This window comes from Dermacentor silvarum, chromosome 1 (assembly GCF_013339745.2).
Source record: "Dermacentor silvarum isolate Dsil-2018 chromosome 1, BIME_Dsil_1.4, whole genome shotgun sequence".
NCBI lineage: Eukaryota > Metazoa > Arthropoda > Arachnida > Ixodida > Ixodidae > Dermacentor > Dermacentor silvarum.
The window spans coordinates 331,503,641-331,517,862 of record NC_051154.1 but is presented as its reverse complement, the minus strand read 5'-3'; the positions used below and the strand labels follow the sequence as shown (position 1 = coordinate 331,517,862).

General features: G+C 45.2%; 1 long non-coding RNA gene across 1 annotated transcript in view; it reads right to left on the bottom strand.

Annotated features, from left to right (window-relative positions):
- LOC125942298 (uncharacterized) overlaps positions 1-14,222 on the bottom strand; it is a 41,508-nt gene that overhangs the window by 26,754 nt on the left and 532 nt on the right. Inside the window, exon 2 of the long non-coding RNA XR_007464977.1 lies at positions 9,448-13,869. This is a non-coding gene — a long non-coding RNA (uncharacterized LOC125942298). The remainder of the gene's footprint in view (positions 1-9,447; positions 13,870-14,222) is intronic.

The following is a 14,222-nucleotide window of genomic DNA, read 5'->3' as shown; positions in this document are numbered from 1 at the left end:
ACCAAACTACGTTGGATTTGTTAAGCTCTACGTTACAGGCGGCGAGCCCAATGCGGATGTATTCGTGGACGCCCAACTGAGCTGCCAAGAGGGGCGCGAACATTGTATTCTGCGTTGCGTCGTCAACGTCGATGCGGCGAACGAAACATGCATTCCCGTCATGAACGTATTACATCACGAACCCAGCATCAAAGCACACGAGCGGATAGCGCAAGCGGAAATCTGCTACCTCGACAAGGGGCCAATGTGACACGAGGGGCCAAGCTGCAGTGCCACTCAACCACGTCCAATGGCGAACGTTAACTTCAAAACGGGCTCAAGCGTCACCCCGGAGCACCGTGAGAAACTCGCTCAACTCATCGACGAGTATCACGACTGTTTTGCCAACAGTGTTTCAGAGATTGGCCACACGAATGTAGCAGAAATGAAGATTGAAGTAACGACTGATGAACCTGTAAGGTTTCGCCCGTATTGGCTTTCCTTTGCGGATAGAGAGCACACGAAGGTGGTCATCGAAGAGCTAAAGCAAGTGGGCATCGAAGAGCGAAAGCAAGTGGGCATCGTCGTTGACTCAAATTCAGACTATGCAAGCCCTATCCTCCTGGTGCGGAAAAAGACAGGAGAGCAACGACTTTGCGTGGACTACCGTGCACTCAACCGAGTGACGAAAAAGGACCGATACCCACTGCTGTTAATTGATGATCAGCTCGACCGTCTGCGAGGAAAATGTCTTTTCACGAGTCTCGACCTCGCATCGGGCTATTATCAGATTCCTATTGCCAAGGAGTCCCGACACAAGACTGCGTTCATCACACCCGACGGACATTACGAATTCACCCATATGCCATTTGGTTTGGCCAACGGCCCAGCAGTGTTTCAGAGAATGATCAACGCCGTTCTTGGTCCACTGCGATACACAGTGGCACTTGCATACCTGGATGACATCTTGCTACCGACGATAACTGTGGAAGAAGGGCTCCAGTCACTGCGAATGATCTTGGATGTTCTCCGTGGAGCGGGACTGACCTTGCGATTGAGCAAGTGCTACTTCTATGACCGAGTGGATTACCTTGGATACGACATTTCTGCGGAAGGCGTGAGACCAGGAAGTATCAAAATCCAATGTGTCGCCGTTTTTCCAAAGCCCGCTGACGTACATCAACTGAGTCAATTTTTGGGTCTCCCTAGCTACTTCAGAAAGTTCATTCAGGCTTACGCTAGTATTGCAAAACCTCTGACGAGGTTGATGGCCAAGGATGAGCCCTGGGTATGGACCACGCAGCACGACGCCGCATTCGTCGAGCTCAAGAAATGGTTGGTTCAGAAGCCTGTCTTGGCACATTTTTCGTTCGAAGCGAAAACTGAAGACCATACGGATGCCAGTAAGGATGGGCTCGGAGCAATACTGCTGCAAGAACAAGCGAGCGGAGAGTTTCATCCTGTTGTTTACACTAGCCGACGAACGACAGAATGCGAAGAAAGGTACCACTCCTACGAGCTAGAAACGCTAGCAGTTGTGTGGGCCCTGGAAAAGTTTCGGACGTATTTGATCGGTCTGAAATTCATGGTAGTCACAGATTGCAATGCCGTGCGAGCAACGTTGAGCAAGAGGGATCTCTTGCCACGAATCGGCAGATGGTGGCTCCGTCTTCAAGAGTTCGCCTTCGATATCGAGTATCGGAAGGGAACAACGATGGCGCACGTTGACGCGCTGAGTCGCTCACCATACGACCCTCCCGAGGAAACAGAGGTTGTCAGTGGCCTTCACGTCCTTGCAACATGCATTGAGATCGACGACTGCCACGCGATTGCTCAACAGAACGATACCGACATTCAACTACTAAAGGAGCGACTGAGCAGAAAGCAGCACCTGTCCAACGAAGACCGGCGCGTTCAAAGCGAATACCATCTCAGCAACGGCAAGGTGTTCAGAAAGGTGAATGAGGGCGATTCGGCGCCACGACTTCTTTGGGTGGTGCCAAGGCACGCATGCTGGCGCGTGGTGAAAGCTTGCCACGATGACATCGGACATTTTGCTGTGGACAAAACAATGTCGAAATTGAAGGAAACGTACTGGTTTCCAGGCATTAGGCGCTATGTCAGACGATATATCGCCGCGTGCATCGAATGTCTCTTTCACAAGATTCCCACTGGAAAGAGACCAGGCAAGCTGCACAGTAATGACAAAGGTGGCAAGCCCTTTCACACCATCCACATCGATCACCTCGGTCCGTTCGTGAGAAGCAAATCCGGCAACGCCTACATACTGGTGGCTGTTGATGGCTTCACGAAGTTTGTGCTATTACGAGCAGTCCGGAACACATCAGCAGGACCGGCCGCCCAATTTCTTCGCGATGTGGCTAGCATTTTTGGGCCAGCAACCATGGTGATCACCGATCGCGGGACTGCCTTCACGAGCACCAAATTCAAGGCAACCTGTGAATCCTTCAGCATCAAGCACGTGAAAAACGCCACTGCGACGCCACGAGCTAATGGTCAAGTCGAGCGATACAATCGCATGATTACCCCAGCGGTCGCATGCTTGACGATGAACACGGACGGCAAAGACTGGGACATGACTTTACCTCAGGTGCAGTGGGGAATCAACAATACACTTCACCAAGCTACGAAGACCACACCGTTTGGACTGCTGTTCAACTTTAAGCCACAAAACATCAACGGCGACTGCGTGGATGACGCCCTTGCCGAGGAATTTGACCGCGAAGTAGAGGCCAAGCGTACATCTGCGGCAGAGAGAATTCGCGAAGATCAACAGAAACAGCAGGCAAGGTATAACAGGAAGCGTTCGGGAGCGCCGACTTACGAGCCGGGAGATGTAGTTTTGGTCGAGCGAGAGCCGACAGCGTGTGGCGAGTCAAGAAAACTCAAGGAAAAATACAAAGGGCCGTACATCATTACGGAAAAACTTCCCAACGACCGATATCGCATCGGAACGCTGCCCAATGCACGGCGCGGGAGGAAAGCATAAAGCAGCATCGCCCCAGTGGACAAGCTAAAGCGTTGGGGCCAGGACGAGATCGACTACGAAGGTTCCGACAGTGATTCCGACCGGGAAGGTCGGTAGTTGCAAGACGGCCGAGTGTGTGCGCTCCTGGTGTGCGAGGCGCTCACAGATGGCGCCAGTTCTGTGCGAGTGGGACCGGCTGGCAGTTTCGGTGCCAGTGTAACTTGAACCCGGAGTGCCCGGAGTGAACCCCCTTCCCGTGCACGTGGGTGTGCGCGGGAAAGAAGGGCAGAAGAGGGACGGCTACGCACCGAGTGAGACGCCGCATTCCAGTCTCCCCGTCTTACTTTTACCTATTTAACAATTGTGGTTGGTGCTCATGTGATATCAGATTTAGGTGCCTGTACATATTTCTACACAACAGTAATGCATACATTGGTGATCCTAACCATTATTCTTTCTAAAAAATAGCTCCTCTATGAGGCTTCAGTAGAAACAAACATTTGGCCATCACAACATTGCTTTCTTATAGTCTTCCCAAGGTAATTGTGTTAATTTGCAGTTTATTTGTTATTCATATGGCAGTCCCTAAAATTCCCAACTCTAGGGTAGCACCAGAGCTAAAAAAAAAGATTCAAATTCTGCAAGGTCCACGACTCAGCCACACATCGGCGCAGGAAATGCTAAAGCATTAACAACTGCATTTTAGTTATTGGGCTAACATTTGTATCTGTCATAATCGTTGAAAGTCAACCCGTTGCTTACTTCACTAAAATAAATTCTGGTGTTATGCACGCCAAAATCACTATCTGATTAAGAGGGACTTTGTAGGGGACCCTGGATTGATTTTGACCACGTGTAATTCTCTAACACTCATCTAAATCTAAGTATATAAGCTTGTGGCTGCCACGGCCGGGATCGAGCTCACAGCCTTGCATTCAGCACGGCAATGCCAGTCACTAAGCTACCTAGACAGCCTTGCTTGTTTCCCAGTAGTACTCTTCTTTGCATATTTTTTTACTAGAGCTGCCATATTTACATATTCTGGATGCTAGGAAAAAAATGTTCTACAGAGCCTATTATGTCATTGTTAACCCTTTAATAATGGCACATGTAAATACCCAAAATATTTTCGGCCACATTTTTTTCAAATATGTGGCTTGTGGATAACACTCATCAATTAAGGGTTTTAATCTATGCAGCAAAAAAGGGCCATGTATGAGTCTATCTTCTAGTTGTTTCTAGTGGTTGCCCTGCTAGCCTAAAACACTACTTGCTCACTCAGTAGTCCCTTTACAGTGCAAAGAATACTCTTCTGTATGAGACAGCACTGTTGCTCAGAAGGAACACTAAGATTATGATTTTTGCCATGGCTAAAGTGACCTATAATATATCTTCTTCAGGACGTCTCAATAAATTCTATGTACAGCTAGTAAAAACATAAGAGAATGCGGGAGATGGAAATTCAAGACAATGAGCAACATGAGAACAAGGTGAGAGCAGGAGCCAACGTTTCGACAAGTGGACTTGTCTTCTTCAAGGCAACATCATATGCTTCAAGGCGACATCACCCACCCACCTTACCTTCTCTCCCCTTTAGAAAAACTCTGCCTATATATACTGTGCCGAGGAGAGCATATGTTGCCTTGAAGAAGACAAATCCACTTGTTGAAACGTTGGCTCCTGTTCTCACCTAGTTCTTGTGTTGCTCATGTATAGCTAGTGTCACTTAATATGGATAGCTACACGATTCAATTTTTCATTAGCAGGAACCTGTCTGCTGCCGAGGCATGATGGGCAACTAACTATCCTTGAGCAGTTCAAAGGCAAGGCTGTAGCCCTCCGTAGTTTGAGAGCTGTGCAACAACAGAGCAATAGGCACGGCACCTGCTTTTGTAGCAGTAGGCATGATTGAGGCTGTGCTCCTTGTCGCATCACACGAGGAGGTTGAATCCACAAAAATTATCTCCTGTGCGGCATCCAGACTGAGCTCGCTGCATGACAGGGATAACCACAAGCACCGCCCAGCAGTTTGGTGCGCCAGCTGTGTAGATGCAAGTTCCTGCATAATTGGAGCATTTTGTGTGGTCATGAAGTACATTCCATAATGTCAAGCAAAGGAAACAGTGAATAAAAAAGTTTCTATGACATGATACATAAATTTGATAGATTGTTATAAGAATTGCTATTATTGCACTGTTACTCAAATTTTACTAACAGCAGCAGTGATGGGAAAGCTGCTACAATTGCTCCAAGCTGCTACATTTTGCTAATGCTCCTACATCCATGCTACAAATGAGCGAAACTGCTCCAAAGCTGCTCCAAAGCGTGGTCTCCGAAATTACCTGACACCGTGCCGCGCAGTCTCTGAGGCCAGAACTGAGAGTACTTGTCGCCGACACCAGGAGGCAGTTACCACCAGCCCTATGCGCAGGTTGCCTTTGCATCTGCTGCCACTCAAAAACCGAGCTAATCCAATACAATCCAGTGCACAAGCTGTGCCAGGCAGGGTTGCCAAGTTTGGTGACTTCTCGCCAAATTGGTGACTGAAAATCGACTTGGCTGGCGACTTGGCTACTTTCTGGTTACATTTGGCGGTGGTATTTCATATAGGTAGAGTCCAAAGCGCATTTCCTTCAATGGCTCCCTCGATACGACAGCCCCAAAAGCCAGGTCTCTAAGTCCATGATTTTGTGGTTTGCAAGCATCGGATGTAAATCCAGAAGCTAAAACATATCACAGCCACCAACCATATGCCTCTTCGACTTGTCATCCTAGGCTGCCAAGAACTGCTCGAGATGCTTCATTTGCAACACGCATTGGCTGAAATCACTTCCTCAGGCAGTTTGGAACTATCAGCGATGGATAATTTAATCTCTTCTTGATGAAGTAACAGTGCTCAGCTTGGACCAGTTAACTGCTGGTTCTGATATGCCACTTTACAGATACTGGCATCAAGTTTTAATGATGGATGCTCAAGGCGGGCCGAAATATCCACTTCTGTCAAAGCTAGTCAAGGCACTTCTATCACTTCAACATGGTAACGATGATGTCGTGTGGGTTCAGTGAAAATTCAAGAGTCCTGCATGAAAGGTCAAATCTTTCTTTGTCGAGCATAAATGGCATGCGTCACACCATGTCATATGCAAAGATGTTTGACAGCAATGCGTGCCTGTTTTCATTTAATGCACATGTCATCAGGGCTGTCAAGGGGTCATGAAAACGATATGCGGAGCACCTTGGTGTTGAACATATAGCACCATAGTGCCTTTGTACAGATGCAGAGCAAAAATCAAGTTAAGGAAGTGGCTGTTGCAGACCGAATGTTCAGAAATGCCGAATTGTTGATTCGGTAGGGCATGAAGCTGAAGAACTTCTCAGACATTGAGTGGCCAGGCAAAACTTGCTCAAGCAAGACAAAGAAAATGAGTGAAACTATTTCTTACTTGGATGCTACAGATAAGGGGCAGAAAGCGTAGTGATGTTTCATGCAGCTGACATTAACGTTGTGTGTTTTTGTTCCCATCACATTTTATGCTTTGGTTTGACTTTGATAAAAGCTTGCATTAATTATGCTGTCAGTGAACTCATGCTCACATGGTATTTAGCACTTCATTTTAGGAGTACAAAAGCTAGTCATTTCTGAAAAGGCACATGTATGATACATTTACTAGGCAGCTATGTAATAAAAGCAATAAAGACTGCTTTTGGCCTGTTTTTCGTCTTTTTGCAACGCGCTACAAAACTGAGGGCAGCTGCTACAAATTGTCAATTTTTCCTGCTATAAAACCTGCTACAAAATACTTTTGGCCATTCCCATCACTGCAGCTGTTAGTGATACTGCACTTTGCAGGTCGAGGCATCTCTCCTTTATGCCGCTCTCACTTTCTGTACTTTATGCAGTACAGCTGTCAGTGTTCCTCTACTTTATACAGAGCAGCTTCTACATCATATTTGGAAACTTGACTAAGGGCACAAGTTAATACATGAGAAAAAATACAACTGTTTTCAACAGACGCATGATCTTTTTGTGGAAGAGCACCATTTTATATATATATATATATATATATATATAAATGTAAAAAAGAGCATAAAAGTAATTTCATTCATTCTTTATGCAGCAACAAAAGGTAGGCAATGGTGAAGTGGTGCACACCAAGATGCTAAAACAGCATAAAACCAATGCATTTTGAATGGCTGAATAGTAGTGCTAATCTCTATTTTTAGCAGGTGTTGCCTTGTGCACTGGTTAGACTAATTTTGGGATAGGAACATGACCTTTAGAACTTTATTTGAGTATGTTAATAGTGCATTTAAATTAGTAATTACTGCCCTCCAACAGATCCTAATTTTCACCACTGCAAATCATAGTTTTATAATTGGGGACCTAAATGCTTTTGGGGTACAAGAAAATAGTGGCCCCACAACTGTGCACATGCAGATCTGAAGGCAGCTTTCTATTTTCTTTTTTTTAGCTCCAAGAAAGAAAAAAGACAGGCATGGCTGTTTGTATTGTTCTCAAGAGGAATGCAAAATTGCATGAAATCCAACATAGACAGAATGAGCTGGTATTATGTCGTTTTTTTTTTTTTTGCCATGGTGCATTGTTGCTGCAGGATGAACTTGATACATTGAGGTCACATATTATTTCACTATACAGTAGTTGGTCAGAGGTGTAAAATCACTGTGTTGTGTCTAAGGACCCATTTTAGTGCCGAGTCAGACAAGCTATCAATAAGTAAAAAAAATGTGGGATTATTTATACACAAATAAAGGCATGCTTCACTTTTTGTGCATCTCAATGTTTATAAAGCAGTTAGAAAAGATGCATCACAATAGCATAGGTAAAGGTCAAGGCACTCACTAAAAAATTCACATACACACACCCACACAAAGAAAGAAAAAATTGTCGTCTTATGTCTCTCGCACACTCGGAGAAGTATGCATTCCTTGCTGACATTATGCGAGTGCACTCATGTACCAACTTGTAAACAAATACTATGCTGCTTCAATTCTACATGCCAAGTAATGCAATCTCACTTTCTACCTATGACTAAGTAAATCTGGCTTTGAGAAGAAACCTTAATTTGTGGCAGTGCTTTGTCCGCATCGCTGTGGCTTTAAGAGGGGATTGCCGAGTTAACTGCCAGAAAAACGTTCTAGCTGTTCGCAGCAAAAAATTAAATGTACCCTGAGGAACAAGACGGCACAAAGCCAAGAGTGGAATACCACTGTAAACCATCTAAAAAACGGTTCACTGATATTTAAAAAGACAGCTCGTACTTGCATGTCACAATAGTTGTGCTGGTTGGTGCATTTTTTATTTAGAATAACCGAACTGTGCATGCAAAACGTATTTAGTTCTGACACATTTGTAACATTTTGCACCAAATCTTTATAGTGTGCAGGCTGTTGTGTATTCCTAGCATAACTTTTTTTAATTAAAGTTGGCCTCCCTGAACAATGAATTCATTGTCCTTTTGTTAATGTTTGCCTGTTTTTACATATACCAGCCAATTTATGTAGTCATCCTTTTAATGTCTCATGAGAAAATTACGCTGAAATATGAAACTCTAAAATGTGGTACAAAATTTCAGAAGCTCTTAAAGGTACCACAACAGAAAAATTATTAGAAGTTGAGGTCAAGGGCGTATACATTGAGCACAACGATTTGTGGACTAGGGTGTGATCAGATAAGGACAAACTTGGGGGGCGTACCAACAATTTTTTTGTTTGCAGTAAAACTTTTATATGAGGTGGGCAAATAACGCTGTACAAAGGAATCAACCTTTGTTTTGCGAGACATAGCGTGCATTTCCTTGAAAAATATTGTAATTGACTAAAGTTGAAAAAGATCATTTTTGCAACATGCAGATTTTACAAGTTTAAAGACCTGTCACTCCAAAACTAAATCACTGTGCACCATCAAAAAAATTTTTTTTGAATTTTACATTATCAGAACTACTAGCCCAAGGAAGCTTAGACCTGTATCACCCACAGTATTTTTTTTTAAATTGCCAAACTTAGCTTTTTGAGCAAGGGCTTCACTGACCTCGAGATCGGTGGCTTTTGGGGACAATTTTATCTAATGAATGAAGCAGAAAGATTTTCGGACAAATCTTCGAATAGTTTTTTTGCAAATTAATGAAAAAAATGTGCAGCCACATTTTGTATTTATTTTGTAATAAAATTTTAAAATGATGAAATTTGAAAACTAGTGAGAATTGGCCAATTTTAAGGGTGTTTAAAAAAGTTTTGTCAATATTGTGTGGGGTGCACCGATTGTAGAAGAAAAGCTGTTTTGTTTAGCATAATGCATTTTTTTACCTTATGTTACCGAAAATGCTTTCTCCATTTAGTTCCCAACCAGTAACCATTACTTTTTTTTGTTCAGGTTTTGTTTTTGATTCAGATGCTCAAAATCAATGGTTTGGTACTGTTCTCACTTCAGGTTCAGTTCGACAGCTGGTATGAAATCTTACCTTGTGCTGCATAGTCTGCCAACTTTTCTTGGAGTTTCAGTAGAGGATTCGCTAGAGGACCATACTTTGCTAGCCTCCATTCTTGGTGCCAGTAATAAACAGTCCTTTGTGTTGGATTCACCATGCTGTTGGCAAGCAAAATGTGGCTGTTGTCTTCCAGTGCCAGTGCCTCCTCGTGGTGCCGAATGGCAGCTGCAAGCGTGAAAACAGGCTCGAAATATGCATCGAATGTGGCCCTTGTTTCTGGGCTGGCACGCAGTAGCTTTAGCGAATCAGCACACTGTGCTGTGATTATGTGTTGTGGCCAATTGGATCACAGCTGGAAGGGGAGTGCTTCTGCACAAATACTCATCATTTTTTTAGTGTTGGGGTTCACTTTTTTAATTTTAATGTCTATCTTTGCTGGGCAGCCAGTGGTGTGCTGTGCAGTCGTTTTGTTTCGGTGGTGGTGCTGACACCGCCACACCTTGCGGAAGACCATTCTGTAACAAAGTAATGTGAAAACAGATAAATAATTTAAATGTTTCACTTATATTCGAATGGCTTCTATACATAACAGCTCAGTCGCACATCAAAATCGTGGTAGCCATAGAAGAGTACTAATGGTCATGCTTCGTTATGTTATAGGCGAACATAGAAGAGCACATGAATCAGACAAACAGCAGGCATACATGAAGCCCTAGCTGTCATTGAAACTTAATTACACGCTAGGCATTATATAGAGGTGCCAGAACAGAGAAAATGGTAGAAACATGAAAATTGTAAAGCAATCTTTGCAGGGTTCGTACAGAATGTCCGACGCAAAATTCAAGAACAATTCAACGATTACCAGGTTGCTGAAGGCTTTAATTTAAGGAGATTAAAACAAATTTGTCATAAATAAAACTAATATATACTGAAATCTCCTTCTTGGTTATAATTCTTTATAGCTAAGCACCCACTCAATTGCATGCACGTTTCAAATCCTTTAGGTGGCTTTTCAGTCTACTTTTCTATTGTAACAATGTCAGTCGCATTGTGACACATCAGACACTTCACTTAATGTGAGTTAGTAGTGTCCGGCTTCACCAAAGTATGCTTGTGTTGTTAAAGCCAAATTGCTGAAACCTACTTTCCTTCGGGCATTTGTACAGCTCAGACCTCAATAATGAAGCCATGATGGCTGCAACGTAAACCAACTAGCGAAACAACAAAAATACTGGTACAACATTGTCACTTAATCTGCCTTCGTCTAGCACCATGATGGCGATGATTTAAACAAGCCTGTTGCCAGTTACTGCAGATGTGCTAGACAGCAATTGCTTAGCAAAACTCTCACGTGAGATTATGGACGATTGTTTTTCCCCAATAGAAACGGCATAGCACAGTGTGGCATTTATTTTACTTGTTCTGAAGTCGCTTCCAACCCTAATTTTCAAGGAAATCAAGCAGCGCACTTATTTTAAGGTCCTAAGGGCGCTTGAAATGTTTTCAAAATGCAAGGATTTCCAAGCAGCTGTACGAACCCTGCGTTTGGGTGCCACTGATACAAATGAACCTACTTTGCAATGGCATGGAGATTTTCATGGGGTAATACTCGTATATGCTACATATCACATGATGCAAAGCATCGGGAATGGCATCTGCTGTTGGGCGCGTCTTAGGAGCACGCCAGACGTTTATGCCCATTTCCGCTTTGCTGCAACTCATAAAAAGTGCTAAGAACAGGTTCTTGTGGGTGGCCTCATGCATACTAAATATGTAGCAAGAAAGCACATCGTGCCCAGAAGAAACACGGAAACTATGTGTTTTAGCGCTACACTTTCACCACACTTCCTCACCTACTGGCCTAGCAATAAGCCTATCATGCATACTTCTCCTCTCGCTCGGGGATATTCAATCTATCGACTTGCAACAACACATCATCTTAACTTTTTGTTTAGGGCACGGCAAAACGAAATTGCTTGTTCGACAACATAGCTAAATGCATAGCTGCTGCTTTCATCCAAGTTCTATGATGTTGTCCCACTGCTATTCGCTACTACAAACGAAACAAGTGGTTTGTGGCAATGCCGGTAACAAGCTAGGCTTGCTTTCTTCAACAAGAGACAAAAATTCGGCAAATAAAATATGTGTGTGAAGCATCGGCCAACATAGACAATGCTTTCCATTTTGTTCCCCCTTATTTGTTTACTGTGACGCGTTTCCACCACCCCTTAATTTTTTTTTCACCACGTTTCCTTTACATCAGTGCTTAAGAGCAAATCTTGTTCCTGTACGAATAATTGTTTCAAAACGCAAATGCCTGTTTAGCCTACGAGTGCAACTATTTTTGTTAGATTTTTATCTGAAGGCACTGCTATTTTCTATTCAGTGCACTTTGATTTTTTAACGTTTTAAGGAATTTAGCAGATAAAATAATATTGCAAAAGGAATGAAAAACACCGCACGGGTTGTTGCAGGGCACATTTTGCTCTAAATATTTTCCAGACAAAGAAACAATCAAGAAAGCTTCTGAGAAAACAGCGAGATAATCGCGAAATTTCGATTTTTAATCGCACGGAAAATTAAAAAAGCGCGTTGACACGTTAGCATAAGCATGCAGATGGAGCATTTATTACACTATTTATTGACTTAAAAGTCTAGACAGCTCAGATAAGTCCATCAAAGCAAGTTTCCCTATACGAGAAAAAGTGGAAGAGCTGGTATGATGGAGGGGCACATCGCCGTACACATTTTCGCAGCAGTTCCTCAACGACATTGAGAAGGCCCGCACGCTCTGTCCTCAAACTTCACCACGCAGCACGCTGTGTAATGGCATGTGGAATTTAATTACCGTGTGTTTCTTGCGTTTTCGGCACCGCGCTATTAGTGCACCCAACCGTGCAGGGCTGCTCAAGTTATCGCTTGCTCATGATGTGCTTGAAACCGGGGTGCCTGTAAATAGCTAAGTCCGCAATCCACGCACGAACGCCTGCAGCAAAAGGCAGTGCGGAACACGAGTCGTCAGAGAGAACATGCGCAACGTCCAATCCTGCGAAAATTCGACACTTGCAGCGGAGAACGGCAGAAAACAGCCCACGGAACAAGTTAATTACGACCGTCAACTCGCACATCACGTTTGCCCTTCGTTTTCACGGGACGTGCATGTGCGACCTGACTCGTACAATTTCCTAACGGAGCAACCACATCATAAGTTGCGTGCATGAAATCCGCTTCAACGAATAGCACTACTACCGCGGACCTTTGACTTGCCGCAATGCCTTTTCACATGAGACGCGTTTTCTTGAGAATGCAACGAACGAGTGGGATTATAATGCACTGCAACGTTGTTTTAGAGGCTTCAGTCGAAAATTGGAGAGCGTATAAGCAATTGTTTATAGGGTCCTTAGCTCAGATTCGAAGCGAAGTCGCTACAGAAAGATGTTCAGCGAAGGTTTCGGTTTCAAAGTAGTACGCTTCCTTGAGAATGCCATCCGGACGGATATCCAAGGGTCCAAGAACCAGCGGACAGGGCTTGGTTGATAGTTAGGGGCACAGTGAAATTGACTATTCATTAAACGCGACTATTGCATTTTAGTTCTGAATAGCCACACAGCGACGACCGCCGATCCGCACTGCAGGTCGCCACTGCTGCGACCGGGTCGCAGCACACAAAAGGTAGTAAGTGGTTCGTGAGGAAAGGGAAAGGTTGACGCTATCTTCTGCAGCCCTTGAGAGAGCACGGCTCAGCGCCAACAGGGAGGGGTAAGTGGGAGAGAAAGGGGGATAGGGTGGAGTCACCATGGCTGGGCGTAGCCAACCGGCAGGCTGTGGCAGCACGTATCAGGTCGAGATGGAAGGCCTTGGAGTGCTGCCAAGACTGCAGGGGTGTAGTTCCGAGCCTGTCAGGCCCGGGACGGGTTGGGAGGCCACGAGGCCGTCCCGCTTGCAGAAATCATGTCTTGGAGGCGTGCGGAGAGCCCTGACGAGTCAAGGTACTCCACGTCGCCTCGAAGTGCAGGAAGGTGGTGTCGGCCGGGGAAGAGAAGGCCTTCCTCCTTGCTTGAGGGGAGGCCCAGGTGGCGGAACTCCTGCAGGAGTGGGACCCGCTGCTGGAGGTACGCCGGGCAGGCTAACAGGATATGCTCGATGGTCTCCGGCTCCCCGCAGGAAGTGCAGGCCGGGGACGTCGCTCGTCCTAGTCGGTGGCTGCGAGCTGCCGTCCAGCTGCAGCCGATGCGAAGCCGAAGTAGGAGCGAGGTCTCCCTGCGAGCCAGGCCTCGCTGGGGGAGTGGGCGTGGGGTCATCCCAGTGACACCCTTTTGTCAGGGTGGTAGGTCGCCAGGTGTCGCCGCAGCCTCAGTCCTGTGAAGTCGCCCTCCGTCACGGCCCGGCTGAGGGACACAGTGGTGTGGTGGGCGTCCTTCGCCAGGGTGTCAGCTGCCTCGTTGCCCGGGATCCCTACGTGGGCGGGGATCCAGCCGGGTCACAAAAGGTGCCCAAAACGTCTGCGTTCCGTGACATGTCCCTTGAGAGCGGCCCCTTTTCACTTTTGGTATGCTTCATTGCAACAACTTTGGGTAAGCTTCACCGCGTAACACAAATCTACTGCGGCGAAGCTGACTTTAGGAAGCCGATTCATTCAACGCCTTTTACGAGGCAGGTTCGCTTATCACGCTTGGCAACGTTTGAACACCAAACTTACTGCATTCATTTCTTTTGTTATTTTTAATTGTATTGTCATAGTGACCCTGCATCCCACAGTAGCAGGCTGATACTGCGTCATAATCGTTTTAACTGCATCAGGACAGCGT